The sequence below is a fragment of the Muntiacus reevesi genome, chromosome 2, assembly GCF_963930625.1.
Source record: "Muntiacus reevesi chromosome 2, mMunRee1.1, whole genome shotgun sequence".
NCBI lineage: Eukaryota > Metazoa > Chordata > Mammalia > Artiodactyla > Cervidae > Muntiacus > Muntiacus reevesi.
Window position 1 is genome coordinate 73,275,840 of NC_089250.1, and position 16,074 is coordinate 73,291,913.

Genomic DNA, 16,074 nt, shown 5'->3' on the forward strand with positions numbered 1-16,074 from the left:
AATCTTAACTTTGCCCTCTAAGCATACCAGAGATACCTAGAGCCTCGATTTTTAATATAACTATACAAAAAAATATGGGAAAATAGAATCCAAATGATGGACTAGATTTTTTTTTATATATAATCAGGCAGGAATTAATTTTTCAAAATAATTGTCTAGAGGTGATTCAGTTTCACATCCTCTTTAAATATGTATTTTTCAGTGTTCTATGGCTTGAAGGAACGATTTTAAATTAGCGTTATAGAGTAGGCTCTGAATCATAAAATAAAAACGCTAGCAGTGAAGCTCTGTCATCTTGGTTGCAAAACTATTTTGTCTAAATGATATTCTGCCTTCCTGTTAAATCCTTTCTTCCCCTCTCCTCCACTGTCTAAATAATTTTATCAGTGGGAAGATAGAGGACTGGGACTTCCCTGGTGGTCCAATGGTTAAGACGCTGCACTGGCACTGCAGGGGACGTGGGTTCAGTTCCTGGTTGGGGGAACTGGGATCTCACATGCTGTGTGGCATGGGGAAAAAAAGAAAGGTAAGAGGATTGTTTGAATAATTGCCACTTAGAGATGTCCTGGCTGGAGAAATCCTAAGATGGTTCCCATGATCTCCGCCCTGGTGTTAATGCCCTGTAGAATTCCATCCCCTGCAGGGGCAGGGGCCCTGTGACTTCCTCTGAGTCAGAGGAATTTGGCAAAGGTGATGGAACGTCTCTCCCTTAATTAGGTTACATTAAATGGCAAAGGTGAAGGGAGTTACTCCTATGATTTTATATATACACATATAATTTATATAAATGTAAATAATATATTTTATATACATATATAAAACTTCACAGGAATTTTATATATAAAATATGTATATAAAGATTTTACATGTGCGTGTGAGAGAGAGAGAACCCTGTTGCAACACAATCTAGAGGAGAGAGAGATTCTGGCCTTGAAGTAAACAGCTCTACATGTGTGAGCTCTCCGTGGCGAATGCGAACTCCCCAGAGTGAGTGTGAATGGTACTGACCCAGGTCCTTGCACTCTTTCCTCTATAGAGATTGTTAAGAGGCCGGGGCTTCCCGGGTGACTCAGACGGTAAAGAATCTACCTGCAATGCAGGAGACCCAGGTTCAATCCCTGGGTCAGGAAGATTCCCTGAAGAAGGGAATGGCTACCCATTCCATTGCCTGGAGAATTCCATGGACAGAGGAGCCTGCTGGGCTCCAGCCCCTTGGGTTGCAAAGAGTCAGACACAACTGAAGCGACTCAGCATGTGCAAGAAGCCAGATGAGAAATTCAGGAAAGCCTTATGCTGTAGCCCGAGATAGGCAGAGCTAGTAACAGGCACCCTTGCTGGCCCTGGCAGAGGGCAGGCTGGTCCCTTAAACAGAGTAAGAGGGTGGAGCAGGTCAGTAGGTGGGGCCAGAGGCGTGGCTTAGGTGGCCCGCCGCTTGCTGGAGCTGTGTGCAGGCATGCGTAGGACCCTGCTTTTGCTTCTCGCATCTCAGAAGTGGGGGTTGGTTGGTGCCCTTTTTATATCTCGTTGTGCATAATTTGCCCCAGTGGACAGAGGTATGGCTATTTTGGCCCCTTTAGTCTCTCTGTATTCTGCAGCTGGAGGAGGGGTTTGTCCAGCAACAAGCACTGCAGCAGAGCCCCGGGTCCTCGGCCTCAGCCTGTCTCATGAGCTCTCTAGGATGCGTGTAATCTCTCCATGGTGACACGAACCCCTTGTGATGAGGACCACGTGGCAGGAAACTGCAGGCAGCCTCTGGGATCTGATGGTGGCCTCCAGTTGATGGCCTTTAAAGAGCTGGGGCCTCAGTCATGCAACCACAGGGAAATGAATTGTGCCACCAACTTGAAGGAGGTTGGGACTAAGTCCTTTCCCAAGTTGTTAAGCCTGTGGGTGTAAACTCAGCCTGGCTAGACCCTGACTGTGGCCCGGTGAGATGTGTGTAGAGGACTCAGTGATACTGAGCTAGTGAGTATATGCTGTTTTAAGCCACGTAGTTTGTGATAATTGGGGCTGCACAGCAGTAGAAAACTAATATAATTGATTTGAGAGGACTTTCGCAAATCTTTCAAGTCAAAAAAACTTTAATGCTGAGAAAGACTGTAGTCCAACCCCTTCATTTTACAGAGGAGCCCTGGAAATCAGAAATGGGGGCAGACACACAGTCTGCAGTGATAAAACCAGGAATCCTACCTCCTGGGAAGTGGATTCTATCCAAAAATCTCACACCTAAAATAGAATAAGGATAGCTAGCATTGTGTTATGTACCAAGTCTGTGCTATGTGATTTGCCTAGATCATTTTACCCTAAAATAATTTCTTTTCTTAAAATGACCATTTTATAATTTGTTTTTAATTAATTGCTGGATAATATGGTAGTTCTTTTCTTTTTTAAATTTTTTAAGGACCCAACATACCACAGTGCTTGCACCAATTTACATCATTTCCACCAAGAGTGCACAAGAGTTCCCTTTAATTCACATCCTCGCCAACACTTGTTATTCCTTGTCTTTTTGATAATAGCCATTCTAAAAAGTATGAGGTGATATCTCATTTGGTTTTGATTTGCATGTCCCTGATGATGAGTGATGTTGAGCATTCTTTCATGTGCCTGCTGGCCATCTGTTATCTTCTTCGGAAAAATGTCTATTCCAATCTTCTGCCCATTTTTTAATCAAATTGTTTGATTTTTTGCTATTGAGTTGTATGTATGTGTGTGTTCTTTATATATTTTGGTTATTATCACCTTATCAGATACATGATTTACAATTATTTTTCTTCCATTCAGTATGTTGCCATTTCAGGAGGGGTCCAGTTTCATTCTTTTACATGTGGCTATCCAGTTTTCCCAACACTATTTTATTAAAGAGACTATCCTTTCCCAATTGTATATTCTTGCCTCCTTTGTTGTAAATTAATTGATCATCTATCCATGGATTTACTTCTGGGCTTTCTATCTGTTCTATTGATCTATGCCTAATTGCTTTGGCTATGACCTCCAATGGGCTTCCCTGGTGGCTCTGTGGTAAAGAATCTGCCAGCTAACAGGAGACGCGGGTTTGATCCCTGGGTCGGGAAGAACTCCTGGAGAAGGAAATGGCAAGCCACTCCAGTATTCTTGCCTGGGAAATTCCATGGACAGAGGAACCTGGCAGGCTGCAGTCCATGGGGTCGCAAAAGAGTCAGACATGATTTAATGACTAAACAACAACAATAGCAATGACCTCCAGTACTGTTGGATAAAAGTGGCAAGAGTGGGTATCCTTGTCTTGTTCCTGATTTTAGAGAGATAGCTTTCACCTTTTCACCATTGAGTTTGATGCTAGCTGTGAGCTTATCATATATGGCCTTTATCATATCACATCATTATATTTCCTCTATATCCACATTGTTGAGAGTTTTCTTTTTATCATAAATGGATGTTGAATTTTGACAAATGCTTTTTCTGCATCTACTGAGTGATCATATGATTTTTATCTTTGATTTTGTTAATGTGGTGTATCACATTGACTGATTTGTGGATGTTAAACCATCTTTGGATCCCTGGAGTAAATCCCACTTGATCATGGTGTATGATGCTTTTAATGTATTGTCGAATTCAATTTGCTAATGTTTTGTTAAAGATTTTGCAACCAACTTTATCAGGAATATTGGCCTGTAATTTTCTTTTTCTTTTTCTGTACCATCCTTGTCTGGTTTTGTTATCAGGGTAATTCTGGACTCTTAAAATATATTTAGGGGAGTTCCTCCTCTTCTGCTTTTTGGAAGAGTTTGAGAAGGGTTGGTATTAATTCTTCTTTGACTGTTTAGCAGAATTCACCATCTGGTCCTCGACTTTTGTTTTTTCAGAGGTTTCTGATTACTGATCCAATCACCTTGCTAGTAGTCAGTCTGTTCAGATTTTCCATTTCATCATGATTCAGTCTTGGTAGGTTGTATGCTTCTAGGAATTTATCCATTTCTTGTAGGTTGTCCAATGTGTTGGCATGTAATTGTTCATAGTAGTCTCCTATGATATTTTGTGTTTCTGTGGTATCAGTTGTAACATTTTTCATTGCTGATTTTATTTATTTAAGCCTTTTCTACCTATTCCAGTATTCTTGCCTGGAGAATTCCATGCACAGAGGAGCCTCTTTCTTGGTAAGTCTACGTAAAGTTTTGTCAGTTTATCTTTTGTTTATTCTTTTTATCATACATAAATACTGTCACTCATATTATTTATGACATCCCATAAGTTACATTTCTCATACATATAGATTCACCTTCTTCTTAAATACTGTCAAATATGGATACACCAGGGCACTTAGCCATTTCTCTTCAGTTGCCTTTTGCTTCCATCTGCTTACTCTTATAAACAAGGTTCGATTCAATTTTTTTGTGCATGTTCACTGTAGGCTACCTTAACCTGTGTCTCTAGTGAGGAGACAGATTATAGAATTCTTGGGTTACTCTTTACATTTTAATTAATATCTCCAAATTTGTCTCTTAAGTGGTCACACCAATTTGAACTTACAAGGGATATTACACAAGAGAAATCATGCTCACGAAACTCAATAACCTATAGTCAAGTGTTGAATGTGGCAGAGACGGATTGATGTCACTCAGTATCTGTATTCCTACCTTAGTAACAGAATACAACTGACCCTTGAACAACATGGGTTTGAACTGCAATGGGTCCCCTTAGACAGGGACGTTTTCCAATAAATAGCATACTATAGTACCATGCAATCTGGCTGGTTGAATCTACAGATACGGACAACCCACTGTAAAGTAATACTTGGATTTTTGACTGCTGCTACGTCAGCATGCCTAACCCTCACATTATTCAAGGGCCAGTTGTATTTAGCTCGGAACTATCTATCTGCCTAAATAAAAATAAAATCCACATTTTCCAAACTTCCATGCAGCCAGACATAGTTATATCATTAAATTCTGGTCAGTAGAATGTGAAGGAGGTGATGTGTTCAACTTCTGGGCGGATCCTTTAGGAGAAAGAATGAGCGCTACAGCTCTTTCCCCTCTTCCTGCTGCCTGGAATGCAGATGTGATTACTGGCACTAGAGCAGCCATCCTGGACTATAAAATGGAAGCCACTTGTCGACGGCAGAGCAAAAAAAACAGAAGACCCCGGGTCCCATGACTGTGGAGCTATCAAACCAGCCATCCACTGCCGACCCAGACTTTTAAGCAAGAAAAAGAGAAGCGTATTGAGTAAAAGCCACTTTGGGGAAATGTATTTCTGTCACAACAGCCAAAACAATGCAAAATTATTAAATTCTAAAAGAAAGTTATCTGGTAAAAGAAGATTCCAACTGGGGGGATTATAAAAATATTATTTTACTTGATGTTCCCAGTAATTCGACAAGGAGGAAATTTTGTATATGGGTATTTAATTGCCATCACTGTTGTAGATTGTTAAAAACGCTTATAGTACAACTATTTTATTCCCCTTGAGACCTTTCTACACTGTTGGAGAGGGAAGGCCAAGGGTTTCAGCTCCGTTGAAGGAACCAGGAAGAAACGTTGTCCAAACCAACTGGGGTTTTGGCAATGAATCTGCATTTGTTCACCAGTATAGCTTTTGTTTAGATTCCACTGTTTTGAAAAATTAAGTGGTTGAGTATTTTAAATTTTTTCCTAATCCAAGTGTAACGAATGACCTTTCCTCTCCTTAGGTCACTAAAAAGAATTTTCTTGTGTTTGTGGCTAATTCCTTCATGGCAGAGGCCCAAATAAGGGGACAGGGGGACACTTAGGTCAAAACTAAACATGAGATGAGAGCAGGATCCTGGATTTCCTGCGGCTCATTCCATTTTCAGTCATCCATACTGCTATACATGTGTTTGAGTGGTTTTTTGTGTACAAAATAAGCTGTACACAAATTCTAGGAAATAATTTTGAATTACTAAAGTTACAACTTACCAAATCTAGTTTCTCCCCCTTGGGTTTTTGAGTTTCCTTTTTCAAATCTATTGCTCTAAGAACAAAATAACAAAATTCAGCCAGTGTTTTTAAGGAAGTCATGGATTAATACTTGGTCCCACTTAAAACGTAACTAATTAAATGCCTTAAAACACTTGAAATTGCATTTCTAAATTTGATATCTTGGATTTTCTTTGAAAGTACTTTGTTCAATATTTCTACTACTCAATCCATTCTTCCTTTCTTTTTAAAGAGAGAGTGACTCTGTTTTGTTATTTATTTATTTATGGCTGTGCTTGGTCTTCGTCGCTGCGTGCAGGTTTTCCCCAGTTTCGGGGAGCGGGGGCTATTTCTTCACTGCAGTGCGCAGACTTCTCATTGCAGTGGCTTCTCTTGTTGCAGAGCAACGGCTCTAGAGCCCCGGCTCAGCAGCTATGGCACACGGGCTTTGTTGTACTGCGGCCTGTGGAATCTTCCCAGATCAGAGATCAAGCCTCCCCAGCACTGGCAGACAGATTCTTAAACACTGGATCACCAGAGAAGTTCTCAATCAGTTTTTATAAATCTAATAGATCACACTTATATAGTAAACCTTAAATTCTCTTAAGTGTGCTAAATGATTACAGATAAACTTAGTACGACTTTGACTTACGAATTGCACATTTAAGCAGTGCTTCAGTTACATTAAAAATGGTAATTAACAAGTCTGACCAATATCCTACTTTGATGGGTCCAAGTCGTTTAAACATGAGTCTCTTAAAGTATGTAAACTGTTAAATATGAACAGTTTCCTTCTTAACAAAAAATATTAATATGATGATATTGACTTTGTTGAGTATTTCCACACTTACTTCTGAATCTTATCTCAGTTAAAATATGCTTCCTGATAAAACTGGTTTACCATTTCAGCTATTTCTATAATTCACTCTAAATGTTCCTGGAGTTTAAAGATGAAGAACTAAAGAGCCTCTTGATGAAAGTGAAACAGGACAGTGACAAAGTTGGCTTAAAACTCAACATTCAGAAAACTAAGATCATGACATCTGGTCCCATCAGTTCATGGAAAATAGATGGGGAAACAATGGAAATAGTGACAGACTTTATTTTGGGGGGCTCCAAAATCACTGCAGATGGTGACTGCAGCCATGAAATTAAAAGACGCTTACTCCTTGGAAGAAAAGTTATGAGCAACCTAGACAGCATATTAACAAGCAGAGACATTACTTCGCCAACAAAGGTCCATCTAGTCAAAACTATGGTAGTAGTCATGTATGGATGTGAGAGTTGGATTATAAAGAAAGCTGAGCACGGAAGAATTGATGCTTTTGAACTGTGGTGTTGGAGAAGACTCTTGAGAGTCCCTTGGACAGCAAGGAGATCCAACCAGTCCATCCTAAAGGAAATCTGTCCTGAATATTCACTGGAAGGACTGATGCTGAAGCTGAAACTCTTAACACTTTGGCCACCTGATGCGAAGAACTGACTCATTGGAAAAGACCCTGATGCTGGGAAAGATTGAGGGTAGGAGGAGAAGGGGATGACAGAAAATGAGATGGTTGGATGGCATCACCAACTCAATGGACATGAGTTTGAGTAAACTCCAGGAGCTGGTAATGAACAGGGAGGCTTGGCGTGCTGCAGTCCATGGGGTCACAAAAAGTTGGACATGACTGAGCAACTGAACTGAACTGAACTGTTCCTGGAGTTTAAAGATGCTTACCTTCTATGGCGATTATTCCCCTCAAGTAGCTGAGGTTGTTTCCAACTAAACTTAACTTGGGGTGCGTAGCAGAATTCAGGGGGTGGGGTCTGTAAACTTGGATGTTTAAAACAAGTATCTTTATATTCAACAACCTGTAGCTGAAAATTAACATTCCCTTCAAATGTGAATGTGGCAACAAACCATAACAGATGAACAGGACCTCAACTCTGTCACCAACAGAAATCACGGGTGTTTTCATATCACATCATGGCTATTGCAAACATCTTGAAATATCCTTTATATTCAGCATTACTTCAAAATTATGAAAGTTAGAGGCCTTCTCCTTTATTAACGTATTAGTAAAGGAACTCACATGACTATGTCACGATATTTTAATATTTTTATGGAGGTATGTGCTCAGTAGTGTCCAACTCTTTGTGACCCCATGGGACTGTAGACTGCCAGGCTCCTCTGTTCATGGAATTTTCCAGGCAAGAATACTGGAGTGGGTTGCCATTTCCTCCCTCGTGGATCTTCCAGACCCAGGGATTGAACCCAAGTCTCATGCGTCTCCTGTATGAGCAGATGGATACTTTACTACTTTACCGCATCACCTCTTTGGGAGCATTTTAAGGGTTTAATTTTATCATTTTTGATGTACAGACATATAGATAGAGATATACCGTGAACCCATCAACACAGTCCACAAACTGGACTCTTCTTTTTTTGTTTGTTTGCCATGTGGCATGCAGGGTCTTAGTCCCTGATTAAGCATTGAACTCATCCCCCTGCATTGGGAGTGCAGTCTTAACCACTGGGCTGCCAAGGAATTCCCCCCACACTGGACTTTCCCATCACATCCCCGACAGGTTCTTTGACCTCTTGTGTAATCTATCCTTCCTTCCACACCCCTCCACAGGTGACCAGTGCTTTGCTTTTGTCACTGTATATTAATTTGCATTTTTGAGAATTTTATATAACTGGAATCATGCATTGAGTCTTTATGGAGTGAATGAGGGTCTGGCACTTTCCTTCAGCATAATGATTTTGATATTCATCTATGTTGTGTGTGTACATTTCTTTTATTGCTGAGTAGTCGTCCACTGCATGGATATACAACATCTGTTTATTCGTTTACCTGCTAATGAATAGTTTCACTGTTTCCAATTCTTAGCAGTTACAAATGAACTTGCTATCAACATTCATATACAAATCTTTGTGTGGATTTGTGTTTTCCTTTCTCTTGGGTGTTACATGACTGAGTCACATGATTGGGAGATGTTTAACTTTTTGAGAAACTGCCAAACAGTTTTCCAAAGTGGTTGTACCATTTTACATTCCTACTAGCCATGTATAAGAGTTTAGCTGCTCCATATCCTTGTCAGTACTTGGTATAGTCTGTCTTTTTTAATTTCAGCCAACCTAATGAATACATAGTGGTATTTCATTATATTTTTTAATTTATGGTTCCATGATGATTGATGATGTTGAGCATCTATTTTTGTGCCTATTGGCTATTCACGTATCTCCTCTGACTTGTTGGTTCAGAAGTTGTACCCAGTTTTTAAATTGTTTTGGAAAAGTTATTGAGTTGTTCAAGTTCTTCATATATTGTTATATTTCCCTTATATTTTTATGTCTGTCTGGTAGAAGTATTATATTTCTTCCAATCTATAGCTTGCTCTTCATTTTCTCAGTTTTGCTTTTGAAAAATAAAAGGTTTTTTACTTTGATGTAGCTCAGTTTACTGATGTTCATGGTTGGTACTTTCAATGTTCTAAGAAATGTTTGCTGACCTCAGAGTTGCAATGATTTTCTCCCTGTGTTGTCTTCTGGAAGAATCACGGTTCTAGGCTTTCCTTTTAGGGCTCTAACCCATTTTGGGTTAATTTTGTTTTTCATTCTGGGTTAATTTTTGTGAACAATGTGAGGTAACCTTTTTCTTCTTATCAGTAAGAAATAAGAAATTGTTTATTATCAGTATTCAATTTTCTAGCACCCTATGTGCATTATATGCATTTTTGTATATACACAAGCATTTTTCTGAGTAAATGTCCTTAGACTTCAGCAGACTGCCAAAGACGTCCCTGGCAGATATTCTAGAGATTCCAGCAGAATGAGAGATAAGGAACTGCAGACTTTTCTTGATGTGCTTGTAGGAATCCAGCATGTCAGCCCACCCAGTATGGGGCACCCTTTTTCAGCATGATGATACTGCATAACAACCATAGATCTGGTCCAGAGTGCTGACTGGAGTCTTGTCAGAGACGCGGATGGAATGCCCCAATCACATCAGGAAGCATTAGGCTGATGATTTTGTAATTTCAAGGAGGATTGCTCACAGCCCCTGGTCTACTCATGGAAGGGGTCACCACCTCTTGTGTGATCACTTGATTGAGCTTCACATGTCTTTGTCCTCAGGACATATCCAAGTCGTCCTGTTTAGGCAGGGTGGCCATCTGTCCCAGTTGGCCTGGAACAGTCCTGGTTTATGCTATAATTGATTTGATTTTTAAAAATCTTTTGGCCATGCTGCACAGCATGTGGGATCTTAGTTCCCCAGCCAGGGATCCAACCTGGGCCCCCCGGCATTGGCAGGGTGGAGTCTTAACCACTGGACCCACCAGGGAAGTCCTGACATTTTGCTTTTGCTTTTTTAAATTGAAACATAGTTGATTTACAATGTTCTGCCAGTTTCTAATGTACAGCAGAGTGATTCAGTTATATATATTCTTTTTCACATTCTTCTCCACTATGGTTTATTACAGGACAGTGAATGTGGTTCCTTGTGCTACACAGTAGGACCTTGTTGTCTATCCATCCTGCATATACTAGTTTGCATCTGCTAATCGCAGACATGCTTTATTACAAATAGGGCCCATTTCGCTCTCAGAAGTTCCACTCTCTCCTGTACCAGTATCAGAAAGCGTTCTGATTTGTTCAAGTAGTTCTGTTAGTTTCTGTCTTACAGGCTCTGAGGATCATGAACCCTGCGAAGCACTTTGAAATCCATGGCTTCCGATCTTGACTCTGCAGAGCTCTGGGTGCTCCTTCAAGACCCTTTACAAGTACCCACAGGAGAAAGGTGTAAGGCATGTGGCTGGGATTTTTCGCCTCTGTTTTCCATATGGAGAGTCTATGCATGCTTGTGTGGCTTGTGGGAACCTAGATCCCCCAATCAGGGACTGAATCCCAGGCCCCCAGCAGCAAAAGCAAGGAGTCCTAACCACTGATCACCATGCTTGCTTTTTTTTTTTTTTTTAATTCGTGTTAAAAACATGAAATGCTTCACAAATTTGCACATCATCTTTGCCCAGGGGCCATGATAATCTCTGTATCATTCCAAGTTTAGTATATGTGCTACCAAAGCAAGCACAATATGCTTACTTTTGAATTCAAGAAAGTTTGAAAGTTGCTCATGTAATTCATCGCATTTTCCTCTTTGCATTGACTGCTAGGAAGCTCAGCATCTCTCAGCCCACCAATAAGTGCTCAGAACCTCCGGGCCTACATATTTATGCAAACCTCACCCTTGAGTGTCTTTTCTTTCCCTCTCCACGTTTCCCCTTCACCTGCTTTTCCTGTTTTCTCATTCTGCTGCCACATATATGTTTTTGTATGCAACCTCAAATCCTTTTTGAAAAAAGTCAAGGTTCAAATGAATGCATTAAAATGAAAAAAAGGATACTTTTTCTGTAGAGGAGATTTTTACAGATGGGAAAGGAATGTGATTAGAACAAGGCATGATTTGGCATGGTGAGTACACACGTGTGTTTGTAGGATGTGTATATACACGTCGAAAACCTTGTGAAGTTTGTCATTTTCAAAGTTAAGCTGGTCTTCTGGCTTCAGAGGACATTTATACTTGGAAGATTTTAGGGGAAAAAATACTCCAGGTTAGGCATGCCTGCGGTCTACACTCCAAAGAATCTGCGTTATGGTTTAGCATTCTCAGATTTTGTCTGGGATTATTTTTCTGGTCATTATAAAATGAGGACAAATAGTTATCAAGAAGAAATCAAGGGAAAGAGGGACAGGAAGGAAGTGCTCCTGCATAGGAAGGGGGCTGGATTTTAAGTGATCTTGAGTAAGAAATGGGTGCCTTAAATCTTATCTGAGTTTCTGTCTCATCTGCTGTGAATCTGTGGTCAAGTCCTTTTTCTCCCAAACATAGGGACTCTCACCCTCTGCTGCACACTAGAATCACTGGGAACCTTAAAAAAAAATATTCTGATGCCTCAGTTTCTTCCCCAGAGAACCTGGTTTAATTGGTCTGGGGTGGGGCCTCAGCATGGGGATCTCTAAAAGCTCCCCTGGAGATTCTAATGTGCAAGCCAGGGTTGAGAACCACTGCCCTAAGAGAAGGAAAAAAATAAAATTAATAAGCACCTGCCTCCTGTTTCTCTCTCTGGGGGCCCGTAGGGTGTGGTTGCGATTTGTGAGATAATGGGCCAGATTCTAGTGAAGGAGTTGAGAAGGGGAAGGCGGGTAGGAATAGATTAACCCTTTGTATTCCATTGAGTACTCTCGGTTGATAAGTGTTCATCACCATTTTGCCCACCATTTGCAAGAAGGAACACACACCCTGACCCAGTACACACATACACACACACACACAGCCTTAATCTGCGTGCAGTTCACTTGATATCTTCTATTCCAATGTACTCCATTCTTTCACTTTAGGAAAAATAGTCTGCTTACTGCCACTATTTAAACAACATTCTGGGACTTCCCTGGTGGTCCAGTGATTAAGATTCTGTCTTGCAATGCAGGGGATGTGGGTCTGATCCCTGGTCAAGAACTAAGATCCCACATGCAACCACAGAGCCCAAGCACCACAACTAGAGAATCCACAAAGAAAGATCCCGCATAATGCAACTAAGATCCAGTGCAGCCAAATAAATAAATATCTTTAAAATATAAATTAAACAACATTCTATGAAGGCTTGTGGACCCAGATAAATTAAACACCTCTGGAGAGCATTAAGATGCTCAGTCTATAAAAACTTAGAACTTTTTGCAAAGGTGCTATGGGAAGAGAAGTTTGTACAGTAATATCAATATATGTAGAACAATGCTCGTGCCCAACTACAGTCACAGTTTCAGGAACATGATCTCAGTGAATCATCCCAATAATAATATAAGATGGGTACTGTTCTCTCCAGGGCTTCCCTGACGACTAATCTGGTAAAGAATCTGCCTGCAATGTCGGAGACCCAGGTTCGATCTCTGGGTGGGGACGATCCCCTGGAGCAGGAAATGGGAACCCACGCCAGTACTCTTGCCTGGAAAATCCGCTGGACAGAGCAGCCTGATGGGCTACAGTCCATGGGGTTGCAAAGAGTTGGACATGACTTAGCAACTAAGTCACCATCTCCATTTTAGACATGAGAAAGTCAAGGCCAAGTACATATCCTGCAGCACAAGTCCTGCAGCTAGAAAGCAGAAGAGTTAACTTCATTCAGGAACAGCAGATTTAACCTCAGCCCTGTCGCTGAAGGAGGGTGACCGTGTTCACTGAATATTAAGAGATTTGCACGCCTGAACTCTGGGCAGCAGAGAAAGGATGGAGTAAGTTTTACCAGAGGTGGCTGCTGGGAGAGCAGGGCCTACTGCTTATACAACTTGAGGGCCTTACTTAAGAAAAAGAATATGAAATTATGAGTCTGAAATTAGGTACGAAATTTCTTTGAATTAAGAAATCACAACAGGGGCTTCCCTGGTATCAGTGGTAAAGAATCCACCTGCCAATGAAGGAGACACGGGTTCGATCTCTGATCTGGAAGGATCCCACATGCTGCAGAGGAACTAAACCTGTGTACCACAATTATTGAGCCTGTGCTCTGAGCCGGGGAGCCACAACTACTGAAGTTTACATGGCCTAGAGCCCACAGACTGCAACAGGAGAAGCCACCACAATGAGAAGCCTGCACACCTCAACTAGAGAGTAACCCCCGTTCGCCACAACTAGAGAAAAGTTTGTGCAGCAGCAAAGGCCCAGCAGAGCCAGAAATAAATAAAATCATTAAAAAGAAAAAAAGTAAAAAAAAAAAAAATCACAGCAAAGGCATATCTTAAGAAGCTGAAAAATACCACCAATACCACAATTTCCCAACTCCTCTTCCCCTCTGCTGGATCTCCAAAATGCCAGTGGCCACTCCCATACACCCTACTCAAGGTCAAGTGCTCCAGGGGGAATCAGAGTGGAGAGAGATGGTGGTCTCTGCTGCTTGCCACTATCAAAAGCAAACAACTTTCACAAATTTCACATGAACAGGTGACCCATGAATACATTTCTAGGTCCCCATCAGGGCCTCACAAAGAGGCATAGCAAGTAAGGGACCCAGGGACTTAAGTTTCACTGTTTTCCCAGTTACCCCACAGGTGGAGTTAAAGGCTCTATATTATATCTTGAGAGCAAGAGCTTTGAAGTCAGCTTGATCTGAACTTCAACCCTGACTCAGACATTTTCTGCCTTCTCTTTGAGCTTAGATGATCATTTGTAAAACAGGCATCCTAGGGGCTTCCTTGGTGGGTTCAGTGCTTAAGTCTTCGAGCTCCCAATGCAGCGGGCCCCAGTACCATCCCTGATCAGGGAACTAGATTGTTGCACATGCTGCAACGAAGATTTAAGATCCTTCGTGCCATAACTAAGACCCAGCGCAGCCAAATTAAAAATAAAGAATAAAAAAAAATTAATGAATAGGCATGCTAGCAGCATCTACCTTCTGGTCTCTTTGGGGGATCAGAGGAGACAAGGAAATGTCCTGCAAACTGGATGGATGTAGGGAGGCCAGATGTAGCAAATAAAAATATAGGACATCCAGTTAAATTGAAATTTCAGAGAAAAGTGCATACATTTTTAGTAAAAGTATGTGTCACCTATTGCAGAGGACATACTTATACTAAAAGTTATTTCTGTTTTTCTATAATTCACATTTATCTGGGCATCCTGATCTCAGAAAAATATGATTGCTTGAGCTTAACAAATGGCAGTGGTTGACACTGTTTTCAGACCGAAGCAGCCTGGGTGCTTATAAAGGGGCTTCCTGAACATTAGAAAGTGGGTGAGAGGAAGAAAACTGCTGTATAGGCTCTGTTCATGACAGTTTATTATGGGGAAGATTGAAAGAGGAGAGGATGAAGTGGGATGCCTTCATTTTAGGATATGTGTGGAGGGTATTATACCAGACTTTAGGTAAGCCAGTTAAGTTCTTGGGACCTCAGTTTCTCCTATGTGTAAAACGGGTCAAAGGAGATCCTCGAACACTCCTCCCACAGATAATCAGAAATGGCACTTTCTCATCATACAGACGTCACCTCCTCAGGGAGGTCTTCCCTGACTACTCCAGCCAAGATTCCTGTTCCCTTGCCCCAGCACATACTTCCCCTCCGCCATAATAATTATAACTTTCTGAAATTGTCTTGATTCTTTACTTGATTGTTTGTTTACGGTCTGTCTCCCAGTACTAGAGTTAAGTTCCGGGAAGGCACAAAACTAGTCTGACTTGTTCTAGCTGAATCTCCCAAGAGCTGTACCTGGCACATAGATGTTCCACAGATGTGGAATGAATGAAGAGGTGGCTGAATGAGTGAATTCAGTGTCACCCTTGAGGTCCCTTCCAAGCAGTCTTTCTCTTCTGGGGGGGCCGCGTCTGGGTTGCCGAAAGAGGAGGTGTGGGTGTCGGTGGGTGGGAGGAGCTGAGACGTCGCCTCCTCTAGGACCGGTTGGAGCGAGCGCGTCCGGCTGGGCTGCAGGCGCCGAGGGCAGCGCTGAGGCAGCAGCAGGGCCGGAGCCCCGCGCCCCGCGTCCAGCCGCCGGGGTGTGCGCGCCCGCGGAGGCCGGCGCCGCGCCTCGGCCCCCCACGCGCCCACGTCGCGGCGCGGGGACCCGGGCGGGGGCAGAGGGAGGGCCCGGCCGAGGGAGGGGAAGGGGCCGGTCCTCCCCGCGCAGGCAGCGGCCGCGGGCAGCCCAGGAGGCGGAGGCAGCGGCGGCAGCAGAGGCAGCAACTTGCCCGCCGCAGTCAGCCCGGCCGCGTCCGACCCGCGCCCGCCTGGCCGCCGGCCACCGTGCCGCGCCGGGCGCCCTCTCCACGGCGCGCGGTGAGTACCGCCCGCGGCGCCCAGCCCGGGCCTGCCTGCGGGGATTCGCCGGGCTGGTGTTGACCCGGACCCCCTGGCCTGGAGCCTCTCTCTCGCACTCGGCCAGCCAGGGCCTCCGCAGCTGTCGGGGCCCTCGAGGGCGCACCGGCAGGGTCGCGGCGTCCCGGGGCTCCCGGGGTGTCTCAGGGCACAAGGGCAGCGGGGAGAGCGCGCAGATCTCAGGAAGTCTGTCCCGGGGCTCCGAGCCTCAGTTTCCCCTTGCGCCCGGGAGGCCACGACCCTAAAGTGTGCGCTCCCGCGCGGGACAAGTGCATGGCGCTCAGACTCGCCGGGGTCCTCCCGCGTTTTGGT

At 43.0% G+C, this 16,074-nt stretch overlaps 1 protein-coding gene and 1 non-coding gene across 2 annotated transcripts in view; one reads left to right on the forward strand and one right to left on the reverse strand.

Moving 5' to 3' along the window:
- Positions 1 to 10,892: 10,892 nt before the first annotated feature.
- Positions 10,893 to 10,996, reverse strand: LOC136162124 (U6 spliceosomal RNA). Its single transcript, XR_010661967.1, has one exon. It is a non-coding gene; the product is annotated as a U6 spliceosomal RNA (small nuclear RNA).
- Positions 10,997 to 15,397: 4,401 nt separating this feature from the next.
- The window catches only part of EYA2 (EYA transcriptional coactivator and phosphatase 2), a 250,439-nt gene continuing 249,762 nt past the window's right edge, over positions 15,398 to 16,074 (forward strand). Inside the window, exon 1 of the mRNA XM_065919822.1 lies at positions 15,398 to 15,723. The gene's annotated coding sequence lies outside the window, so the exon portion shown is untranslated. The remainder of the gene's footprint in view (positions 15,724 to 16,074) is intronic.